Consider the following 20204-nt stretch of genomic DNA (forward strand, 5'->3'; position numbering starts at 1 on the left):
TCTGCGGCAAATGACAATTTCAGCGGCAATATTTGACGCAGCTCAAGGAGCTGCGGCAAATGACAATTTCTGCGGCAAATTTGACGCAGCTATTTGAGCTGTGTCAAATATTGCCGCAGAAACAGCTTTTTCATCAAAATACCAACTATTTTGAGGGCCTAAGAGCCATATTGGTCAATTTTTTGATGATTTTGATTTGATAAATTGCTTTTTGTCATTCTAAATAGAAAATACATGTATTTTTACTCATTGACAAATAAAAAGTAGATATTTATTGAATCATCAATCATTCTTTTTAAAGTCAAATTTATTTCAATAAATAGATACATAGGGAACATACATTGTGTTCCTGCAAATCTACACTTTCAAAAAAGCTTTTCTTTATCCTGTAAAAGAATGAATAAATGATGTCTCATTTTGTAAAAGATGTTTCCTCATTGGCTTTTGAGTTTCAATTAAATTCATTTCATAAGTGCTGTTGTTGCTGCTGCTGTTGGTTTTTGCTGATGTGTTTGTTGAAACTCTTGCTGAAGTTGTGGTTGCTATTAATGTTCCCGGAGTGGTTGTTGGACATCTTGATGTTGTTGAGGTTGCCGGTGTGGTTTTTGCACCTCCTGCAGAAGTTTTTTAAGCTGCTGTTGGTCAATGCTGTCGTTACATCTCCTGTGTGGTTGCTGCTGTTTTTGCTCCTGCTGCTGTTCATGTGATTGAAGTACCTGAAATAGAAATTAATTTATAATGCATATAAGCAAGATACCAAAGTTATTCCTAATTTCATTTTCATTGTTAACCCTTAATAGACTGGGGGGGGGGGGGGGTGGAGGCACCTTTCGATACTTTGCAAGATTTCTCCAAATGGACAAGATCCTCAGGCGCCCCCCGGGATGATCTACCAGAATAGCCTCACCTAGTAAGGTTTATTAACAGGATTTTGTACTAATTACATTCAGTTGATTTTGCATCAACTCAATTCATCAAATGAATGTAAAGGGTCTACCAGTAAAAAAAAATTATGTGAGCTTCTTCGGGTAATCTACCTGAGTCCTATTACTCCTTTACTGACAAATTAATAATTAAAAATATGATGAAGTGAATAACTAGCATCTATGTCTTTGCAGTAATTTGACATGTTGCATCTTAGGTGGTAGTGGTGGGGGTCAATAATTATAGAAATGCAGAATATTCATGTAGCCTACCACTTTGGCAAGAGAAAGCAAGTCACATTATCTACCAATGATTGATATTGGTTTGTTGTTTTTGCAGCTGTAAAAGAAATATCATATATCAATTTAACACCTTGAACTTAGAGTTTAATTCTAAAATATGGACTGGATTCTTGACGAAGAGCAAATCAAGAAGACAAAAATCATTCAAATTGTTATCATGTGACATACTTCCTATGCCAAAGTGAATCAGAATTATAATCAAGAGTGTTTAACTTACAGGTGAAATCACATTTCTAGGCTCTTTGTATGGCTCTCCAAACCCTTCAGTCGTTGATTTTGGCATGGCTTTCTGATACTATCTTGTGTCTTTCTGGAAATGTGGACAAAGCCTCACCTGAAGGAATAAATTAAATTGAAATTTTCAAAAAATGTTTGGCACTTTTTTTTCTCACATGTATACATTGCATGTATATCAAAAGAAAATAAGAGGAAACGTCATTTGACTTCTAAGTTTTTATCATGGGGGGGGGGGGTAAAGGGATCAAGATGGGTTAATATGATGAACAAAAATGCAAACATGCAACAATAGATACTATATAAGGAATCTCTGGTTGAGAAACATCACTTCATATGCTATGCAATTGTTCCTCATAATTTATCTTGCACACACATGTACACGTAGTGAGGATGGGTGAGGGAGAGAGCGAGCGTTGTCATCGTACATGCAAAAAGTATTAAATCCATCACTGGTGTATAGATGAGGAGGCAATGCCCCCCCCCCCCCAATGTTTCATGACCAAGAAAAAAAAAAGGGAATGGGAAAGGGTGAAATAGTCTATTATTTTCTGATTACGTCAAAATCTTTCAAAAAATTTGATTTCTGTATTTAAAAGTTCAACAATTTTGCTCACTCCCTTCGCTCTCTTGCATCTTTGGAGAACTTTTGTTCCATCCGCCATATTTAGCCCTCTCAAAATATTTGGCTCATTACGCCACTGAAATCCAATGTAAGAATTTTATATTTTAATGTAAACCTAATCTAACCCTAATAAGACTGCCAGGGTATTTTGGAGGCAGGAAAGATAGGGGTGGGGGCCCTCAAGATCTTGACCGTTTATTGCGCAATTGTGAAAAAATGCAACATGCCTGTCACAGATGAAAAAATTGTATATTTGATCGTTCTAAAATTATTTAAATTTATTTGTAATTAATAAATTTTACTTATTCATGCATGAAATTAGAATTTGGCTGGAAATCTATAAACAAAGCCCTTGAAGTGGTTTTTTTTTGTTCAGACACATAAACGTTAAATGATATCAAATTCCATTCATCTGTATTTTTTTTTTTCTGAAGTATTTCTTTGTTGTTGTTTTTTTACTTTTTTTGATATTGTTGACAAAATTTTCTGATCATAAGCAACTTGAAAGTAATTGATTTTAATCAGTAAAAATAAAAATTACCGGTATGATACAATTATGAATTTTGGCTAGAAACAGAATTTGCATTGGATTTGTTCATGAAATCACATTTTAAAGCAATTCTGACATGTACTTACACAACGTTGCGTAATTACAGAACCGGGTACCCATGTGTCACAAATTTTGTCTGAAAACTCATGAATCTTTAAAAAAAAGGCATATAATGACGCGGCACCATCTTTCACGTTGTGGATTTATCGCGAAAATTTTTGAGCCCCCCCCCCCCACCGCCTTTTTAGGTTTAGATTGCACATCATGATGGGTTTTACTGATATTCATTCTGCAACCCATATTTCAAAGACTATCCATCATATCTGACATTGATTTTTACCTGTGGCTGCATGTTAGTCTCTGCTTTTCTACAACTGTGGCCAAATATTCTGCAACAAGTTCATTAGATGGGCCCTTGGCATTTTTCTTATTGTAGGAGACCGGCAAGCCCTGACTTTGAAGTTCCTGGTCTATCCTTCTCCAGCTGCAATCAGTTGAGGACTTGGGGGCTTTGTGTCAGGAGTGGTCTTGGTAGTGGCGGTGGCAATGGTGATGGCAGTGGCAGAAGCAGACTTGGTGGTGGTGGCATTAGTAGCACTGATGGTGGTGGCAGCAGTGGTGGTGGTGACTGCAATTGCAGCATTGTTGATGGTGGTATACGCCTCATCACGACCAACATTTGCTCCTGCTGCCATCTATTATGTTTTAAGTAGAATAAACATTAAAACATTTGATTATTAACACATCAACTTCAGAACACTAGTATATTGATAATAAAACTTGTAGATATTCAGTCAAAGCATAAAATGAACTTCCACAGAAGAGTACATGTACCTTCTTCTAATAGAATTTCAGACCACCTTGAGGATGTAATGCTCAAAGCAAGGTTTTTATTTGACAACATTGGTCAAAGAGGAACATGGATTTAAATCTCAGAATACAACTCGTATCATTGGTTGATCAATAGTACTGTACAATACCCCATTCAGATATACGTTGACCAATTATTTCTTGTTGAAACACATATGTCTTTGTTATCAATCTTGTAGGGTATAGAGAGCATGCTGATTCTATAGCTATCAGTGTTGTGTACCGAGGACGGCCTCGGGACCAGAATTTGCGTCCTCGGCCTCGAAGCCTGATGTCTCGGCCTCGGTCGCTCTGTCTTGATGTCTCGGCTCCGAGGCCTGACAAATGCAGTCATTTCCAGCACATAAATTGTGTCCATCATCAACGCAATGTGAATTTCTAATGCACACACTATTATTAGATCTAGATTCCACCCACCCCCCCCCCCCTCTCTATAGATTATATATACCGGTAATATATATATATTTTGCCTGTTTTTTAAATTTATTCTATTTATTTATTTTCAATTTTTTACATTCATTTATTCATTTTTTTTTTTTTTTGAGGGGGGGTCAATGGTCAATTGAATTCAACAAAAAACTTGCAAATTTTTTTAGCGGTCTCTGTCTCGGCTGACCCAGCCTAGGATACAACACTAATAGTTATGCATTTAGATATGATTCACACATAGAAGTGTTGTATTGTCTAAATTAAAAAAAAAAAAAAGGTCTATTGAGAGACACATTCCTAACATCGATGCCTAAACTGTAAGCTCAAAAAAGCAAAAGTAGCCCCGGTATCGATCTGCCATTTTGTTTTCAATTTTGAAAGCAGGAGAACGAAAGCGACATAACTTTCGCCTTTTTTTTAGCTTACACTTTATGCATCGACGATAGTATTGTGTCTCGATAGATCTTCATCCATGTAATAGAGGCAAGTGCATACCGTAATCTCCCCCTTTAATTTGGGGTGATATGGTGACCACAATTCTACCCCATTTATCTGCCAACTAGCCCAGGAGCTGTCCGTGTAATACACGGACAGCTCCTGGGCTGCAGCCAGTACAGCGGGCCGCAGTTGCCTGGGTTACTCGAAATCTATCACAAAATCAGATTTTGTATAGAGTCTAGATCTAGAATTACTTAGATCCTCTAAAAAAGGCCCAAATTTTTGCTAACTGACTCATAGCTTTCAAAAAAAAAAAATTTTGCCTTTTTTTTTTTACTGTCTGGCCACCAAACTGTTTATACTCGCAAGCAAGCCACCCACACCCCCCCCCCCCTGAAAACTATAAGAAAAACAATCCCTCACAGTTACAGAGTACAATATTTGTGACAGTCACCCCCCCCCCCCACAAAAAAAAAAAAAAAAAAAAAAAAACATGCCAAAGCCGAGGCCAAACATGAGCGTGAACACCAATCAACACCCATCAATGCTCCTCGAGACTTGACTGCATTTTTGTCGCCCACAACAACCCAAGCCACAAAAAAATAAAGGCTCACTCTCACACAGCTGTTCACATATCGCACTGAATTAGGTAATTAAAGACTAAAGTCAGAAAGAAAGACAGATGCAACTCAAGTCGCAACGCCGCTCATTCGAGCTCCACCCCACACACATCAACACTACTGCCGTGTACTACGCCGAAGCTCCGGGATAGCGACCACTCGGCATCTCGATGGTGCCTCCACGATATCCCCGGGCAAAATGCATGTTTACCTCGTAGAAAACGATGGAAATATAATATGTATTATCAATGTCATTCTTTCGGAAGTGATTTATTTATTACTTTATCAAATGATGTAATAATTGAATAAATACGATAATTAGAAAGTACTTACATCTCCGATTCAAATTTTACTTCAATTCTGTCACCATCAAAATTTTATCGCAGACGACGTGTGTGAAGAAAAAAACCGGCTGTTAGCTGCAAATCAGGCTCGTTCACGAACTATTTTTCATTTATTTATTTTTATTTACGATAACAATTTGTTATTGCTTTTATGAAACGGATATTTGCAACTATGACAAGTTGCCATTGCAATAACAAGATTTGCCATAGATATGGGAGATGTTACAGTTGCAAGTCAAATGTTTTATGAAACGGGCCCCTGGTGTCTTTGTCATGAATGTGGATGGACTGTTTTAATTGTCAATTGAGGAGATTGGTTTAATAACTTTAATTGTTCGCATATGACACATCTCAGGAGGCTTTACGTTTATATTATTATGTTTTGATTGTTGCATTATATTATGTTGGCTTTATTTGACAACACATCATTTTACATTTTGGTATACATCATTTGGAAGATGCTTTTCAGAAACAATTTTTATTAAACTCCACGGAAAATGCATTTACTCGCCTCTCGTGTATTTTGTCTGGGTTGAGATAATGAATGGGAGAGGCGCTCAGAGAATAGTTCCCCATATCCGGTGTCGTGATTATTGTCATAATTTCAATAGACGAACCTACTTCAAAAGACCGTTGGCCCGTCCGATGGGGAATCTTTTGTACTATAGTGTATTACAGTGCGTGTATACAGTAACTACCGTCCCGACTTCTTCCTTTCACCATCATCGAGTAGCGATTAGCACGTAAAATCGCATAAATTATCTCACAAAACGGATCTAATGTTCATGATTACCAGCATCACCATAATCATTACTATTATCTTTCATATATTCTTAACTATATAAAATATAAAATTGATATTGGAGAACGATTGCAAATAGATAATGAATGAATGATGGTGGTGATGATGATAACAGTGATGATGATAATGATAATTATAACTTTGAAGTGATATTAACAGTCATGATAATACGAATAATAATATCAGTGATAATGATCATGATTAGATGATAACAAATGAAGATGATTGGTATATTTTGCGGCAATGAACCATGTATACCTTGAGACGCGTTTTTTTCTTTATCATGTTTGTTTTAAAAGGGTTTTCACATCATGATCCTGAAATACATAGATTATATTTAAATTAAAAATAGAGAGAATGGATGGCCTTCATCTAATTTTGGAAAAGATTTTGCGGGTTCTCAAGTCCAACGCAGTATCAAACATGATTGCATATCGAGGTCGATGCGATTTTTATATCGACATCATTCCCCAGAGTCTATCAAGTTATGAATTTGTAAGCATTTTCGCAAAATTGGCATTTGTAATACGAGATTATTATAATGTTAGAGTACTGTAACATCCGAACTGCAGGCCATCCCGGCTACGTACGTTTTGAATACATCGGCCATTTCGATTTATGGATGCATGATACCATGCAATTAAAGCGGTGTACGCCTGAATTATATTGATTGTATTAATTGTATTATAACGTCGACAAACAGAATTCATCAGATTCTTTATCATTACACCAATGACATGAACTTATGCACATATAGGCCTACGTCTTCTGCTTGATAGAACACTGACCCCCCCCCCCCCCCCTCCCCCATTAGAGCGAGAACAATGAAATTGCGCTCTCTCATTAATATTGATTTCGATACGGAGATCGGGAAACGCATGCCATTAATTAATAATAATTTACATTATTTGTATACCACTTAGCACAAAACGTTTATCTAAACGCTAAGGAAAAAATATATAGAGAGGAATTTCACCAAAAATAAAGTAGCTGTACAGTTCACAGTAGGCTGTAAACAATTGAGGGGCTTCACATGCGGAGAGAAAGCTATATTTAACAAAAAAGGGTTTTAACACGGATTTGAATTTCTCTCTTGAATTTGAATTTGCTTGTTTAATACTTTTTGGTAGATTGTTCCAGAGTTGGATCCAGGGGTGGGGCAAGGGGTCCGCCCTCCCTCCTCCCCCTATTGGCGGAGCAAAAAAAAAGGGGGAAAGGAAGACCAAAAAAAGGAAAAGAGGGGAGAAAAATGGTACACATGAGAGGAGGAAAACGAGTGAATAAATAAGATGAGGGGCAGACTTCGAAAACAAAAAAAAATCTGTCATGTCATTTTATAAAATTTTTGCTCGTGCTTCGCGCTCGCATTACCTTTTAGGTGATTTACATATATGGAACTTTAAATATCAAATTTTGAAGTAGATATACATAACATATTTCAGCTCTGAAATCGAACTTAAAAAAAAAAAAAAAGTGTTTTGTAAAAAATTCTTTTTTATTGTCTGAATGTTTGAATATTAACATTTTCTGCTTGCGCTGCGCGCTCACAAAATTTGATTTGTCAGGTACCTATTATTTTCCTGTATGCCATATAGTTATCAAAATATCCCTATTCATGTCAGATTGTAAAAACGTATCAGCTAGCGCTGCATGCTCGCATTTTGATTGGTGAGTTATAAAAATTTAAATATTAATTCTATAACAAACTACTTAAAATCTCCATTTTATGACAGTTTATCAACAATTTTCGGCTGGCGATTTGCGCGCACATTGATTGTTAAAAATATATTAACTCATGCATCTTATTTATTATTACAAAAGTGCTTTAAATGGCCAGTTTTCAGGCTATAATATTGACTGATTTCTCGCTCTGATTAGGCTTATTAGATTAATAAATTAATTTAATGATAAATTGTCCTTTTTTCAGAATGAAATATCGACAGGTTTCATCTCGCGCATTGATAGGAAGAGAAATAGGAAGACAGTCATAATTTTCATACGATGGAATAATGTTCTTAGAATGTCCCGGTCCTACATGTATGTCAAAACTCAAAGTAATAATAATGAAACATACCAGCTCCTTTAACTGTGATCCATATCCACTCACAATTTTCCTACAAATCTCGAATTTTCCGCTTGCGCTTCGCGCTCGCATCAGTTGCTTTGTTATATATTCAACTTTTTCATGATTACAAAAATTTCTAATTTTTCAGGTAGAAAGGTCAAAATTCAGCTCGCGCTTCGCGCTCGCGTTATTTGACTTTTGAAATATGTAACGTCTTCAAGGCTAACTGCAATCAGCCGTTAACAGATTTTTTTTATCAGAATGATCAAAGCGTATATTAAATTTATTCATCTCGTTTAGGATCACAAGCATTGCCAGAATGCCATTTTAGGACAAAATACATGGAATAATAATAAAAAAAATATAGCTCGCGCTTCGCGCTCGCACTATTTAAATAAGGCTTATGAGATTATTTTACATTTATTTAAACAAACAAAAATCAGATTTGAACGGCTGATCGGGGGAAATGTGGTTAAAAAGACCCCCCCCCGCCCCTTTTGCGAAGGCTGGATCTGCCCCTGCAAGTGTACTCACTTTTGGAGAGTCACAGCAAATATCTGTAATGTGAATATGAATATGTCGTTCACACACGAGTAAAGACCTTGATTTTTTAACACCACGTTTTAAACGGGTCAAAATGCCCTATTTTAGTGACAGCTTTTTTGTCTAAAAAGTTTTCAAGGGAAAATGTGCCCCCACCTGAAAATTTGCCACTGATTGAATACATCTAAATCATTCAATTATAGACACGTGTAGTCCAGAATAATGCATAAATCAGAATGATTAATATATATATAATAAGCTTAACGTTTTTACTTCTACTATTTTGATCCTGTTTTGATCCTGTTCAAAAACACAATTCGAATTAACTTCATCGCAGTGGTGCCAACACTGAACAGTTCAATGTTCTTGCTCGTGAATAAATGCTATTTTCCCGAAAGCACGAATCCAATTAATGCTTATTTAACCACATGTCTATCCCGGCTTTTGTATGATAAAAAAAGAGATCAGGCTCAGTGGGATTAAAAAAAAAAATATTCCCCGCGCCTGAACAAATCACGCTTGCATTATTTAGTCTGATACTTACCCTCTCGATGACTTTGAATTATTTTGGTTGTAATAAAATCAAGTATAACATCTGTTCTATAAAACTTGATTTTGTAACATTTATTATAAAAATACTTATGAACAAATTATTTGGTTTACATAAAAAGCGCCTTCTCATATTTCAATTTTACCTTAAACGTACACTGTAAATATTTTCAAACGAAATCTATGAAAAGGGTGGAATTTAGACTTTCATTTTGATGCCAAATAGTCTCATTAATTGGGATTAGTTGCAAACACGGTGTTCGAGTAAAAGACACATCGGGGACACACCAAAGTATCAAGACAGTCATCCGCGCTGACAAAGTGGTAATCTCCCATTGAAATACCCCCACCAATCAAGGGGTCATCCTTCTATTGAAATCCGCCACCAGTCAGACCACCTCTATGTTAAACAATAGGGTAATCTCCCCAATCAAAAATGGGGTAATTTAAATCTACCTTGACAATTGGGTAAGCCGAGCTCTCCCATTATATACAGCTAGCAATGCACTGGCCCAGGTCATTTTCAACGTCCGGCTTTCGGGGAATTAAAATGAGCATCAAATGGGTAGTTTTCTTGTACTCGTTTTGTCCCCATACTAGAGCCTTGATTTTGGTTCTTTTCGTAATGTGTATTTTAATATCTTTTCCATTATATTTATCAGCATTTCGACATTTAATGTATTTAAATACTTGTCTTTGTAAAGAGCAATATTACATAAAACCTGTTTGGCGCAGGAAATTATAACATAACGTTCCACCGATATTTCATCAACACATTTTTAATTAACCATGTAACTTTCCTCTTTATAGGTCTACTCTGAATATATACATTCGAGTTATATTCTTTGCCTATCATCTCTCCGTGCATTTTTATAATAAAATATATTTGGAAAAGGGGTGTTTACCAGGCGAAAGTGAAGGTCCTCACTTGTGCATGAACGACATATCCTCATTAAAATACATGCTGTGAGTTTCAAAGGGGGCACACTTGTGTAAAAATGGCATATTTACATTAACAAATTGATAATGGCTCTCAAAGGGGGAGGGTGCACGGGCCGGATGCCACCCCACCCCCCCCCCCCGGAATCACTACCGTACCCTCCAGGTGCAGAATATCGACCCACTGACTTCTTTTAGTAGAGGTCACAGAATAAACCACAATACTTTTGAGAGGCCAAATATTGTACAAAATAAATACAGCGCCTATTAGATTGTATTGTGTTACTTCGGCAGGATCTGCGCCAGCATACACTCCATCCTTCTTGACCTAGTATGCCTAATACCTCGGTCACGTTTTTTTCTACGGCGGCCGTACGGCGAGTCGAAAACAGCCGTTTTAACAGTTTTCGTACCAGCTAAATATAGGTGGTTTGAATAAAAAATGAATAAAACGGCTGTTTTCGACTCGCCGTACGGCCGCCGTAGAGCAAAATTAATGTGACCGAGGCATTACCATTTCCTGAACGTTTATTGATTTTTTTGTGTGTAAAAGTATTTAAATAAAAAAATAAAAAAGCTATACAGAATACAACTATGCGATTAAGAGGTGAAGTACAAAGTTAGAAGGGAAACTAGGCCAAAGAGCCTTCCGTATTACTTACTTTACGTCGGTAAATTATGTTTACCTTAGACACTGGGAATCTAATTTGCATTTTGACACACACACATTGCAGATAAATTCAGATATTTGATAGGAAGAAGAAATCAACGGCAATATGCACGTACTGCATAAGTCAAACGTGAAGGTTAAAGAAATAAGTATAGAAAAGATTTAGACAAATTCAAAGGAAGAAATGAAGTTGGATGAAAAAAAGGAGCCATAAAATTAAGTTGAAAAAAATAAATGTTGTGAGTAGAACTGGAAAATTGAAAGAAATAATTAAACCTCCCCCAACTGCAGAACGGTTTTGAAGGGGGATCACCATGCATAAACTCATGGTACTTCTTACGTTTTGTACGCTATTTGGGGGAAAAATAGTGTGGAGGCTTCAGCCCAGACCCCTTCGGTTCTGTGGCTCCTGGATGGTAATCAAGAACACTTGGTCACTTAGTACTCTAGATCACAGGGGAAATTGATAAGAGAATAAAGACAGATCCCAGGTAAAAATATAATATAGGTTTTCCTGTCCGATTTCATGTCGGAGTCACTTAAATGTGTTAATTTGCATTTTAATTCACGCGATATTTTCCCCCCGAAGAGATCGGTCATTCAAAGTTTAGAACGGGATTCATTAAAAGACGCTATAATTCCTTTATAAACATTTAACTAAATTCATGGTCAAGACTACCTCAAATTTGATAATTTTAATACTAATTTGTTAAGTGCTTTTGATTTCGTTTGAAGGTAAAGATGTTTGATATGGTCTTACAAAGTAACGAAAGTACTTTTTGTTCTAAATTTCGGGCAATGAAATTCAAGAATTGTGCATTTAAACAACAATGACCGATATGACTGCTTGAGCATCCAATTTATTTTTTAAAAGTTCAAATTAATGATATTTTATTCGTTTGTTTTGCACGACATCTGTATTATGTGTGAATATATTAGTTTCTAACATGTTAATGTTTAAACATATGTACAATAAATTAGATATAGGCCTATGTTTAGCTCAAATGTGAATTTCAACGATGCCCTTAGTTTTATCTTTTTTCCCATAAAAAACGCTTGCATTTTATGTGTTTATTTTTTTTTGTCACAGTAGCGTTTCAATGTAGAAATTTAAATGCCATTATTTTGGGACCAAGGTATGATTTATATTGCATCTTTTGCGAAGGGTTTTGCATTTCGTTTACAAAGAAGTTAAGGACAATTCCATATTGTTCCTTTTCACCCGACAATGCTGACTGTGTGGGCTCAGTGTGATGAAAAAAATCTTACCCGCGCCTGAACATTTACTTTTAGAAAGTCAATGTCTTAACGGTATATTCTTCAAAATAAAACAACTCGTGCTAAAGCTTAATTGTTCTATTTTAAAAAAATCAAATCTAAATCAAATTAAACTTTGTCACTACTGAAACCTGAAACGAAAAATTATCAAAATAAATTGTGAAAGCGTAACTTTGGAAAATATATACCCCATTGGACTAGGCACACCGATAAAAGGACACAACGATATTCAGATCAGTGAATACAGATCGGGCGTTTAATAGTTTGCCTAAAACGCCGATATCGTGGACATAGAGGGCGCTCATGCAAAAACATCTTATCGGAGAGCCAACCGGGGGGTGTCAAAAGAAAAGATAAAAGCGCACGCTTCCGTTTTCGCTGCAAAAGGGCACGCTGGCGTCTTGAATGGCAAGAGCACTGACCCGTAGAAAGAAAAATGGACAACTGCACGCTGAGCGGGTTCGCCGTAGAATATAAAGGTAAAGACGCACGCACACCTTTGACAAGACGCCTTAATGTAAAAATATTTTTTTTAAACAGATGACACTTTTTATATCGAAGTCCTCAGGACCAGCAGTTTATTTTTTTTGTGTTGAAATTTTTAACAAAGGTTTAAAGTTATATAGACAATAATTCGGGGGCCAGTTTTTTGCTGTTTACAGATAATTGATGAAAACAGTGATGTATTAATTCATCATTTCATGGATTGGGATTTATTGTCTATCTCTGATACACTTAGATATCTGAAAATGTCTTGCCAAAGGTGCCAAAGATATAGAATGAAAGTGTTTATGTACACTTCTAAACTTCCATTTTTTTGGTCTCGCATGCGTAGCAGAGCCGGGGGGGGGGGGCACTTTCATTTACGAGTGGATACCATTTGGACCATGGGGTCTCGAAAAGCACCCTAAACAAGTATTTTCCATATTCCGAAAATGCAAATCCTTTATAAAACATTTTAATTTTGTTTTATCATCCCCACAAATTTGACCCTAAACACATAGTTTTCTTAGCAAAATAGATACCCTTTTTTCATTATTTTTGTGTTTTTGACACTCTTATGTTACGTACGTAACGTGCCCTATCTTCAAAAAGACATCCTCTTTACATGTTTTTTGGAGAGTGGTATCCACTCGTCACTGTAAGACCCCCCCCCCCCCCGGGTAGCAAAGTAAGACTATTGGCACCGCTTCTCGATGACAATAGTGTCAACATTAAATCTCAACCAAAGTCAAGTTTTTGTAGTGCCATAGCTAATCAAGTATTACTGAACATACTGCCAGAGATTAAGGTAACATGACCAAGATCAAAGGTTACTTAGCGTCAACAAACTTTGGCCATGTTGGGGGTATCTGGAATTTTCATAACTTAAAAAGTGTTAGGATCTGATCAATTAAACTTGGGACATAAGAGCAACCATGTATCCCTGAATATCCTGTGCGAGTTTCAGGTCACATGGTCAAAGGTAATGTAGGGTCAACAAACTTTGGGTTTGTTTGGGGTGTTTGTTGGATTGGCATCATATAACTTGGCAGAAAGTTTATGGATCTAGTTCATGAAAAGTAGACATAATGGTAATCAAGTTTAAATGATTGTTTTACACACGTCTGAGGTCACATGGTCAAAGGTCTTTTGGTAAATGGACGTAGTATTTATTGTCATATGAATATTCGCTTTTGTGAATAATTATTCAATAGTAGATTTCAAAGTCAACACTTCTGCTATATCAAATCACACAATGCAGAGTTTTGACCAAAATTCAACTCTAGACGACTCATTATTATTTGTTGTCAAATTATTTTATGTTTTTTGTGTATCAAACCATAATCGTTGTAAAGGACACAGAACTTCATCTTTGATAATTCTTAACATTACTTGTGTTGGAATTCCTTGTAACCAAAGAGTCAAAGTATGTAAAGTTTATAGGAAGGCAATAATTTGGGGCCGGAATTTTGCTGCTACAAGTATTTCATTTTAACGTGTTTGTTATGACAGTGTGCTTTCATTATTTCAGGGATCGGGATGCATGGTCTATCTCTGATACAGGTGTATATCTGAAAATGTCTTGCCAAAGGTGCCAAAGATTTCGAATGAAATTGTTCATGCAGAGTTTTGAACTTTCATTTTTTTATTTTGTAAGATAGACTTTGGACCAAGATGCAATCTAAGGTGATAATCCAGTATTATTTTTATGTCAAATCAATCCAGTACTTTTTTTTGGTGGAATCACATGTTTTTGTGTATCAAATCATCTGTGTTAAGGATATAGCATTAATATTTATACTTGTTTTAAAGATGACATGGCCACAATGTTGAGATAGTCCTCTGTAGGTTTTAAACAAAATCAGTTTAATGTATTGTGTAAACTGTACAAATGTACCCAAGTGAGATAAATTCGAATAGGTGAATTCACCAGAAAGGTAGTGGCAATCCAATAGTATATTATGATTGTTTAAATCTATATAGGACACATACATGTTTACCATAAAGCTGAAGCTAAAGAACTAAGAGGTCTTTGAACTTAGTATCTAGTTGACCATATGGCAATAATACAAAGATTATCCATATGTAAAGTTAACATTTCTGTAAATGAATAAGAGCAATCCAGAGCTGCCAACTTGTAGGAAAAAAGTCATAGCTATTAGGATTTTCATGTCAAATTATGCCACTATGCTTTTGACCTTGATTATTACACTTTTGATGGCAAAGTAGTATGTGAACATTTAATACTACACAGTAATACATTGCTCAGTGTTAAACTCATCTGTAGACATCCAATGATGCACATGATTATGTTTCTTTGTGTACATTGCTATGAATGTTATCATCATATGCTTAAATACTGACTAGATTGGTTCTTCCCTCTTGGATTTATCAATGATTTATGCAAAATGTAGTACCAGAGATGATTTTTTATCTGAGCCATCAAAAGGATTCATTTCTTTCTAGGGATACACTCTTATACTGCAATTTTTGTATGCGTTTTTAATGTATGACTAAAACGCTCTATATAGATGATAATTTGTAAGACCTTGTGTCGCAAATGAATATATTATTTTTATTTCAAAGTAATGACTTCTGAGCTTCTGGATTACTACTCGTGCAATATTGTAATGGATTTAGTTTTGTTTTTCAGCATCATATTCAGTTCACCTTCTAACAATACTCGAAATTTCGGGTTTTGTATCCCCCGGTGTAAAATTAAGGTTACTTTGAAATCAGCAGCATTCCACCACCTTATTGTGTGTTTTGTAACGGAACATATTTATTATATATATATTCGTTATATATTTGAGATCAAGAGTATATGAAGAGTATATTTTTGAGAAGGAATGCATTCAGTTCCAACCAAAGGTTTATTTCCAAGTATTTGATTATAAAAATTTTCAACATTAAAACTTGTGTCTTCGTGAGAAGATTTATTGGTGACAAGATATTAATATCTCGTTTTCAATATTTTGTCATTGAGATTTGCATCCCTGACGAATTAGTAAAGGTCGGTGAAAAGGACACAATAATTTATACATAGTTTTTTGTTCTCTTTACAAAGGTAACTTACAAATTGCTGAGCGAATTTGGTCAGGTTGGTTTTCAATCTTATTAGAAGGTAGTGCTGACTGTGGAGGTATACCCATCAACTGCATAGTTGAATTGCATTCAACACTTTCATGTCATTTGCTTAGATGCTATATTAAAGGACAAGTCCACCCCAACAACAAGTAGATATGAGTAAAAAGCGTTAAAAATTCAAGCATGACACTGACAATTTCATCAAAACTGGATGTAAAATAGAAAGTTAATAAGAAAGCTTAATTTCACAGTTAAATGCACATCCTGGTCAGTATGCAAATGACTGGTGGCATCACCGACTCACTATTTCTGTTGTATTTTGTTATATGAAATAGTTCAATTTTTTCCTTAATGTCATCTCCCTTAACATGTGGAATCACCATTGTTTGAACATTATGGCCGGTATTCTCAAAGGAGGTTTAGTTAGTCCATGGACTAAATCGGTGGTTTAAACCTCCGATTTAGTCCATGGACTAAATTTTGGTATTCTCAAAGGTGATTTAGTCGGGGGTTAAGTTAGTCCGTGGTCTAAACGCGTCGTTTTACGTCATCAATTTTAGTCAGCTGTCGTGGGTGGTTTAAAAAATTTAGTCCATGGACTAAATTTCGTGCGCATGCGTAGTTGCTTAATCCTCTGCATTTTTTTCTCTCTTTTTCCCGCTCAAATTTCATCGGAGACAGATCAGAGACCGATTTAGATTCGGGTTACATGTATATTTCACTGAACCAGTTTTTGGTAATTTTCGCCGAAAACGTAAGTATTTTGTTGCCTCTTTATTAAGGAGTGCGATTCTGTACTACAAATTACTATTCTATAGTATAAACGATGATTAAACAAGATGATGTTTCTCTCTATTGAATGTTTATTTTTATCGCACGAACAGTTCGCCTACAGTCCCATTCGAACGTTTACGTGTTGGAAGATTTCTGATAATGGGGGGGGGGGGGGGGGGTTCGGCTAGCCTAGGCCCTGGCCGGCTTAGCAAAGTTTTAGCTAAGCACTGGCGGATCCAGGGGGCACATTTATTGAGAGACAAAATAAAAATTTGTAATGTAGAAATGCCATTAAATACATGTTGAGGTGTGTTCCCTCTTTTGTTTTTAAAATGAATTTGAAGTAGGCCTAGGGCTAGGCCCAAGACAGTAAGAAAAGAGTAGGCCTAAGCTAAGTAAGACTTTTTGGGTATGAATGATAATTATGAAATATCCTTAATTTGTGGTTGAATTTTTTTTTTCGCATAATTTGACATTTGTCAAAAAATGTGAAAAATCTTGGATCTGCCCCTGCTTTATACTTTATAGCCAGGCCCAGCTAACCAATTTTCTTTGTCATGGAATCTGGATGCGAAGATCGCATGTTCACATCACTTATGCAATTACAATTTAATAAAACCTTGTCTTCGGTCACCCAAGCCAAGGGTTCATTACCGTATGGGCACTAGTATTCAACCCGGCAAAATTCAAAGATTTTGACATATTCCCCCAAATATTTAGAAATAGGGAATTTATCTTAATTTCATACCTTTGTTATTTCCAGGATAATCTGTTGTCGGTATTTTCTTTATCAATCTGTCGACTGTAAGCGCAGAGGATCGAATTGTGCGGCGATGGCCTTTTGCACTGAATGGCACTAGTATTCAACCTAGTGAGGATAGATAGCAAATCTCAAAAGGGTTTAGATTGCTGAATTAGATCTAGATCTATGTAAGTCTTTGGCTTTGATTAATTCCCTGTTTGGTCTCATCTCAAATGGTCTAGTCCATAGTCGGATGGGACAAGGGCAGATTGAGTGACAGCTAGGCCTATAGGGCCATCTTTCATCGCTAGGTTGAATACTAGTGCCGACGGATTGAATACTAGTGCCAAAAACCATCGCCGTATAATTCGATCGCCCGCGCACACAGTCGACTGGTTGAAGAAAACAATAAAGGAAAAAGAATAACCAGCATTTGCTCTTGGAAATAAGATGGGTGTAAAATTAAGGTAAATTCAATATTTCTATATATTTGAGGAAACTGTCCAAACAGGTTGAATACTATATAGTGCCCTTACGGTACATGCTGCCGCGCACAGAAAAATCAAGCCATGTATAAGTCGCGTGTTGTGGACACCAGCAGAAGTGGGATCCTAGCACGTGCGGCCCACTAACGTAAGTTAGAAATCCACTGCCAAACGCGGTTCATGGTGTGACTGTGAGGACTGAGGTTAGTATAACTAACCTCACATGGTTAGTATACTAACCTCGCAATATGTGTGAGTGTCATCAGTTATATTCCCTGTGACACATCTAGATCTAGACTTCTATTCTAAATCAGGAAGATTGTCAACTGTATTAACAACACAACAGTTAGATCCAGTAAGACGAGATCTAACATTTATAGATCTAACAAAAAAGTTACTAACTTTAGATCTAACTTAGATAACTTTTATCTAACTTTAGATCCAATTTAGATCTAGACTAGAGTACTATTTAAGGTTAGGCCTACATGTAGATCTAGCTTAGGCTAGATTCTAGTGTAGATCTGGATCAAGATCTAGGCATTAGCGTACCTAGGGGGGGGGGGTGTCCCTTAAGAGTCACAACCCATGAAAGGGACGTATCCCTGCCCCCCCCCCCCCCTGATGAGCCGCTCCTTTGTACTTGTAGATTTTATTTTTTTTTTTCCTTGTCAACTTTTTTTCTGGTACGAAATCATTCATTTTTGGTTAAAGACCCTTTTTTTCTTTAAAATAAGATTATCTTACAAATATCAGAATGCTACAGACAAAGATATCAATCCAGAAATTTTCAGCTCATTTCATTCTTTGAAATACTGTAGATTGTACCGGTATATTGCAGAGATTAAATAGTTTATATATTGTATTTTAATCAGGTACACAATGGATAGTTTTTTTAGCATTTTTGATGCAATAAATTTTGAATTTTTTGTACAAAAATAATAGCAAAGATTGAATAATGTTAGAAATATTGTAATGGATGAAACTGGATATTAAACCCAGTTTGTAACTTTGTTGATGATAGATTTTTTTTTAAATCACCATTTCAACTCTTGTTGCAATTAAAATTGCAAACCTTTAGGTCAGACAGGAATCACTTAAGCTTTATATTCAAATATCAAGATATTGATGATAAAAAGTTCATGTCTCAGTGTACCACAAAACCATGAAAAATTCTTCTTGTTGTGTTGGCATTTCTCTCTGTGTGTTTCACGTTACTGCTCCAGTCCACACACAGGTTCTGCCTGCTTGGTGGTATCGGGCATGGCGTACGGCAAACGTCTATTTGTTGCTTTGTTCTGGAGAGTTTTATTTCATCTAAAACTCCCATGTATTGTTGAATGTACTCTTGAAAAAGATATGCAATACCCTGTACCTCTTATTTTGTCAGAAGCAAATTTTCCTAATTTTGACAATGTTTATCCATCCTTTAAAGAGACCATATCACTAGTAATCATGAGTGCTGTGACATTTTCCTTTTCTCTTTTTTTTTTCCTTAAGGAGTCACGACTAAGCTGGTTACCTTTTGTATCTTGGCCCTGACAGGGGCAGCATCCACCAGCGTTTTCCCTGCCATCAACATATATGCAATCACTTCTACAGTAGTGCAGGCTGTCTCCAACACAGCAGCTGTGCAAAAGACTACTTCCCCTTAAGCAGTAAGTTACTTATTGATAACTTCAAACAGAATTCACCAAAAATTGTCTCCACTAAGTCTCATGTTTTGTTGAATATACTCTATTATACTCTATATACTATTCTGTCAGTAGCAAATTTGTCTAATTTCAACAATGTTTATCCATACTTTAATCCTAAATAGACTGGGCTATTTCGACGCCTAGGAAGACAAGGGGGGTGGGGCTGATTAAGCCCCCCCCCCCCCTTATGATCTTGGTTGTCGATCATGCGATCACGACAAAAATTGGCGTGTGTGTTACCCATGGCAAATCTACAAGACTCTAAGGTCAAAATCTGTGAGAAATCTCATTGCTAATCAATTATGCTAATTTATGCATAAAATCAAATGTTTGCTATAATTTACTAAATAATGCCTCTAAAATAATAATTTTGAGTGAGCCCCCCCCCCCTCGTCTTGTTAGGGTTAAAGGAGACCATATCACTAGTAATCATGAATGCTGTGACATTTTCCTTTTTTTCTGAAGGAGTCGCGACTAAGCTGGTTACCTTTTGTATCTTGGCCCTGACAGGGGCAGCATCCACTGGCGTTTTTCCTGCCATCAACACAATCACTGCTACATTCATTTTTGGACTGAGAATATGGCAAATTTCTACCGCCTTCGTCAGCTTGACAGGGTCAGAGAGGTATGTTCTTAAGGTTTTTCTGTTTTAAGATTCAAAACAAGTTGTAACAATTTAAAAAAGAGTATGTTCAGAATCCAATAAATTGACAACCAAAGTGTCTGTATGAATGAAAATTATTTTACAAAGAATTCT

General features: G+C 36.2%; 1 long non-coding RNA gene across 1 annotated transcript; it reads right to left on the reverse strand.

Moving 5' to 3' along the window:
* Positions 1–613: 613 nt before the first annotated feature.
* Positions 614–5517, reverse strand: LOC129275480 (uncharacterized). The gene is made up of 4 exons (XR_010296880.1): positions 5326–5517; positions 2976–3330; positions 1444–1560; positions 614–716 (listed from the first exon to the last, which is right to left on the reverse strand). It is a non-coding gene; the product is annotated as an uncharacterized LOC129275480 (long non-coding RNA).
* Positions 5518–20204: the final 14687 nt, after the last annotated feature.

This window comes from Lytechinus pictus, unplaced genomic scaffold (genome assembly GCF_037042905.1).
Source record: "Lytechinus pictus isolate F3 Inbred unplaced genomic scaffold, Lp3.0 scaffold_29, whole genome shotgun sequence".
Taxonomy (NCBI): Eukaryota; Metazoa; Echinodermata; class Echinoidea; order Temnopleuroida; family Toxopneustidae; genus Lytechinus; species Lytechinus pictus.